The sequence below is a fragment of the Zootoca vivipara genome, chromosome 13 (assembly GCF_965207765.1).
Source record: "Zootoca vivipara chromosome 13, rZooViv2.hap1.1, whole genome shotgun sequence".
Taxonomy (NCBI): Eukaryota; Metazoa; Chordata; class Lepidosauria; order Squamata; family Lacertidae; genus Zootoca; species Zootoca vivipara.
Genome location: NC_142596.1, coordinates 50,635,071 through 50,641,124, shown reverse-complemented (window position 1 = coordinate 50,641,124; position 6,054 = coordinate 50,635,071).

The window sequence follows — 6,054 nt, the reverse complement described above, 5'->3', positions numbered from 1 at the left end:
TGTTCGTAACCCGAGGTGTTCGTAACCCAAGGTACGACTGTATATAAAAATATAGTAAAGCATCAGACATTATAAACTTCCCAATACAGGTCTGCCTTCATACATCTTCTAAAAGTTGTGTAGTTCTTTATCTCCTTGACATCTGATGGGAAGGTGCCAATGCCAAGAAGGCCCTCTGCCTGGTACAGTAGTATGCTTCTGAATACTAGTTCTTGGAAACTGTAGGAAGTGAGATTGCTATTATGCTCCCATCCTGCTTACTGGCTTTTCAAGGGCTGGCCACCGTGAGAACAGGATGCTGGATTAGATGGTGTGATCCAGCAGGCTCTTCTTATACCATTAAGAGACCATGTAAAAGTAGTCAGAAAAGCAGCCTCCTTGCTTTAACTGCAATGTTTCGTAGCCCTGGCATTTACAGCAAAATATCAAAACAAACACGCAAAGTGTATGCTGACCTTGATCAACAACAAGCAAAGTTTCACAAATTTGGTTTCTGAATTACCCACTGTCAGCCTAGCAAACCTCACAAGGCAGTTGTGAAAGAGCTCCAGTGTTTCTCAAACTTGGGGCTCCAGCTGTTGTTGGGCTACAACTCCCATCATCCCTAGCTAGCAGCACAAGCGGCCAGGGATGATGGGAGTTGTAGTCCAACAACAGCTGGGGACCCAAGTTTGAGAAACAAACCATCCCAGTATTTTCCTCCTGAAAGCTTAGTGATTAAGCATCCGTAGCAAATGCTGCTGCCTGAGTGACAAAGCTTTAGTTATCAGCACATTTTGTTTCATAACTTTCTTTAGAAATGTCCAATGGATTGACATGGGGCCTAATACATGTACCCCAACCAGCAGCCCTGACACACAACATTGTATCTCATTCATCTCTACCCCTCCTCTCTTGTGTTTAGTTGGTGCTGTTTTTACAGAAAAGATACCAGGGACTGAGACGCTTGTGGAGACAAATGGCCTGGCCGCATCTGCAGAACAGTGCAAACACTGTGGTAAAACATTTTCAAACAGAGACCTGTGCTAACAGGTGCACCTCTGTTTGTCCACCTGTAAATTCTTCCTCGTGCTGTTTATCTTTACAGTGTTTTATTCCATGAGGAAAGGGAGGGGGGAATGTAAATATGATGAAAAGATTAGACAAACGGTGCTGAGGGGAACTGGGATTAGCAACGCAGCCTCCAACTGCTTAGTTGGTTAAGGTTAGTGGGGATCACCAAATGCTATGCGCATGGGAAAGCCAGGGTCAGCCCCGCCGCCATCCCAATTTGCTTTCACACCTGAAGGTGTATGTGGGCTGTTGGCATCCGTCTGTCTCGGGAGACAATGGAGGAGTGCCGTATGGGGAGTGAAGTCAAACTGCTGGAGAGTTACAGCGCCTGCTGTGGCTGTAGAGACTGATATGGGAGAGACATGTTTTGTTGCAGCTGGGGCAGAGGAAGGCGTCCAATTTTGCTGCTGCAGGTGCACCACGGCGATTCTTCTCTCCGAGCTCCTCCCAGCGGTCAATCCCCTGGTCACTGCTATGGATGCATAGTCTGACTGCCTGTCTCCAGGCTCTGCAGTCCTCTGCAAGCGACTCCCACAGGTGGGGTTGATGTTGCCAGCCTTCAGGTCACACACCTTTGTAACGTAGAGTTGCATGAGGCAGGGGAATAAATACAACAACCTGCAGACTTCGGTGGTTTTAAAGCAGGATTAGGCAAATTCACGAACGGGGTCATTAATGGCTCTTATGCAGCTTTGCAAAGTGGAGCCCCCTTGTCCAGGAGCAGTGTACCACAGAATAATAGTTCATGGGTAGAACTATTCAGTAGGAGAATGCTGGGTGCATGGCTACATGGGCCTTCAATCTGATCTTAAATCAGGGATGGGGATCCTGATGCCCTTCAGATGCCACTGGAATACCACTCTCATCATCCCATCCATACTTGGTGGGGGTCAACAGCAACATCTGGAAGGGCACAGATGTTCCCAGTTCTAAGCCCACATGCAGTTTGGCTCTCCATTGCCTTCTGGTGACACTGATGACAATCCTCAAGAGGTGGAGGAGATGGCCATTGATGACTGGTGGGTGGCAGCCATGCTTCTGAATACCTGTTGCTGGAAACCACAGGGCCAGCAATACTCTTGTACTCGGATCCTGCTTCCAGGTTCCCCACAGGCATCTGGTTGGCCGAGAGAACAGGATGCTGGACTAAGTGGATCCCGCAGGCTCTTATGGTGTGGGTTTAAAGATCTGTTTCAGCCTTTCCCAGAATGTGGTTTCTACAAGGACTGTTCCTCCGGAACTCTTGCAAGCTTCCCCCTCACTTCCCCAGGGATAATGCCTATTCAGGCCTGGTGGAGCAGAGGCAATAAGATGTCAAAGCCCTTTGGGAAACCCCACAAAGCACACAATGACTTCCTTGTTGAAACACTATGAGAATTCTTCAGCAGCCCAGAACTTTCCTTATGTTGGCCTATGGCGCCACCTGCCATTCAGAACAGGCACCACAACCCCACTAAATCTTACCTGGTGGCGTTGCACATGGCCGTATCTCATTTAAAGCAGAATCCTATCACATAAACAGTCGTGGTTTCCCCAGAAACAATGATGGGAAGCGTAGTTTAAAAGGTGCTGGGAAACGTTAGGAGCCCCCTATTCCTCTTGCAGAACTATGGTTCCCAGAAGGGTTCAACCATTAATCCCTCTTCCCAGGGAACTCTGGGAACTGTGAGGCCTCCTAATTCCTCTCCGCACCCTTTACAAACGACAGTTCCCAGGACTCTCTGAGGGAAGCCATGACTGTTTGAAGTGGAATGTCAGTGCTTCAGCTTAAGAGTTGGACGGGACCTGGCCAGCTTCCTTCTCCCCATTGTTGTGGTTGGCATTTGTCTTGAGAGACAACTGAGTGTGCATCCGGGGGTGAAGAAAAACTGCTGTGCTAAAGGTAAAGGGTAAAGGGACCCCTGACTATTAGGTCCAGTCGTCACAGACTCTGGGGTTGCGGCGCTCATCTCGCTTTACTGGCTGAGGGAGCCGGCACACAGCTTCCAGGTCATGTGGCCAGCATGACAAAGCCACTTCTGGCGAACCAGAGCAGCACACAGAAACGCTGTTTACCTTCCCGCTGTAGCGGTACCTATTTATCTACTTGCACTTTGGTGTGCTTTCAAACTGCTACGGTGGGCAGGAGCTGGGACCGAGCAACGGGAGCTCACCCCGTCAGGGGGATTCGAACCGCCGACCTGATCGGCAAGCCCTAGGCTCTGTGGTTTAACCCACAGCACCACCTGCGCAAGCACCAAAATGACCTCTCCGAGGTGCAAGCCTGGGCTGTGTGTCTGGAGGTCCTGGGCTGCTCAGATGACAAGACCCTCCTCTCTGCCTCACTGATGTGGCCAAAGGAAAGCAAAGCACCAGATTGGCTGCAGGAGTTGCCGGAAGGAGTACAAGGTGCCATCCAAGCATCTTAGGGTCAGAGTTGTCCTTCTTCATGGGCTACCTTCCCAGGTGGATGAGCCCCATCTGCCCTAGAAGGGTTGTTGTGGCTTTGAAAGGAGTCCCAAATGGACTCTGCTGAGATTTTCATCAGTGTATGGTCCTCTTATCAATTTATTGATTTGTTTAGTGTTAGAAAGGTAAAAGGTAAAGGACCCCTGGATGGTTACGCCCAGTCAAAGGCAACTATGGGGTTGCGGCGCTCATTTTGCTTTCAGGCTGAGGGAGCCACCGTTTGTCCACAGCCAGCTTTCTGGGTCATGTGGCCAACATGACTAAACCGCTTCTGGCGCAACGAGACACCGTGAGGGAAACCAGAGCGCACGGAAACACCGTTTACCTTCCTGCCACAGCGATACCTATTTATCTACAGTGGTGCCTCGGTTTATGAACACAATTGGTTCCGGAAGTCTGTTCATAAACTGAAGCGTTCATAAACTGAAGCGAACTTTCCCATTGAAAGTAATGGAAAGTGGATTAATCCGTTCCAGACGGTCCGCAGAGTAACCATTCATAAACTGAAGCGAACTTTCCCATTGAAAGTAATGGAAAGTGGATTAATCCGTTCCAGACGGGTCCGCGGAGTACTTAAACTGAAGCGTTCATAAACTGAAACATGGGTGTAATTGGTTCCGGAAGTCTGTTCATAAACTGAAGCGTTCATAAACTGAAGCGAACTTTCCCATTAAAAGTAATGGAAAGTGAATTAATCCGTTCCGGATGGGTCTGCGGTGTTCATAAACCGAAAATTCATAAACCGAGGTGTTCATAAACCGAGGTTCCACTGTACTTGCACTTGATGTGCTTTTGAACTGCTAGGTTGGCAGGAGCTGGGACAAATTGCGGGGATTCGAACCGCTGACCTTCCGATGGGCAAGCCCAAGAGGCTCAGTGGTTTAGACTACAGCACCACTCGCGTAGTGTTAGACTACGGCCTCGGAGACCAAGGGTCAAACCCCCCCTTAGGCATCAAACTCCCTGGGTGACCTTGCACCAGACACTCACCCTCAGCCAAACCAACCTCACAGGACTGTCATGAGGATACAATGGGGAGGGGCCACCTACAAACAACACCCCTATGTTGTTTTAAGTTAACACAACATGGAATGCCAAAGTACTGAAACATCCACACCCCTTCCTTCCACCTCCAACACTTTCTTCTGCACACGAAGTAACAATGAACTCAGAATTCAAGGAAACATGACCTCTCCATATTGCAAAAGATTAGCCTGAAGCCAGTTCTGTCCAGGGGCCATATTACATCACTTGGCCCTCTGAAGTGATGTTCCCAATACACTTTTTGATGGAAAGGGCTCTTTAAAAATAAAAATAAAAATTGCCAATTTAACTTATTCACATTTATTTGTTCTGATGTGTTCAGACTCCCCTTCTGACAAAGCAAGCCTTGTTTGTTTTTCTTTCTGCGCTGAAATCTTCCAAGGCCCTTGTTTTGCTCATGTTTCCTCTGGCTGTGATTCTGAGATTTTGGCAGCACAGCTATACAACAAGAAGAGAAGGTTTTCGGCAGGCAGCGTTGCATTGTGGGTAACGAGTGCACCACAAGGGCATTTAGGCACAGACTGAGATATTGCATTTAGAAGCGGGGACACTTCTTGTCCTTAGCATTTCAGCAACTCGGCAGCTGTCCAGGATGTCGCTTTGCACCATGGGAACCAGGCAGAGGGCCTTCTTGGTGCTGGCGCCCACCCTGTGTAATGCCTACCCACCAACTATCTGACTTTTAGAAGACATCTGAAGGCAGCCCTATAGCAGGCTTTTCTTACATTCTTATGGGGTGAAGGGAGAGGTGTCCCACCCACTCCAGACAAACCATAACTCCCCATTTTCCAGCTTTCATTAAGGAGGAGAGAGAACACACCACTCAAAAAAGCATTTACAGCTTTGAGTTTTCAGTGTATGCCCTCCGCATATCGAACGGGAAGATTCAATCACACCCCTGTGTACCAAAGACTTTGGATCTGTGAGTCGGGAGACATGGAGGACTTCCAACACTATTTGTTACGATGCCCTTTATATACATCTTCTAGACAAAAATTCCTCGATTACATCCTTTGCTCTCTTTCCAGCAGACCTCCCCTTCAGCAAATCTCTATTTTGCTGGCTGGCAATAATGTATTTTTGACTGCATGGGTTGCAAAAATTTGCCTTGGCTGGAAGTAAGTTGAGAGCTAGACACCAAGACAAGTATCATATGGGGGAGTGTGAGATGTGGAGAGCTTAACTTATGCAAGGGTGATTTTTTGCATTTTTGTATGTTTGCTTTGCTGTTGTTGTTGTTGTTCAGTTTTAAATCAATTATTTGTATCCTATTCACTGTAACCAATTGTGACGGCTTATAGCTTTTAGCAATAAAGATTCATTCAAGGAGAGAGAATAAGTTTCTAGAGCAGGGGGCAGCAATGTTTTTCAGCAGGGGGCAGGTCCACTGTCCCTCAGACCTTGTGGGGGGCCGGAATATATTTTGAAGGAAAAAAAGAATGAATTCCTATGCCCCACAAATAACCCGGAGATGCATTTTAAATAAAAGCACACATTCTACTCATGTAA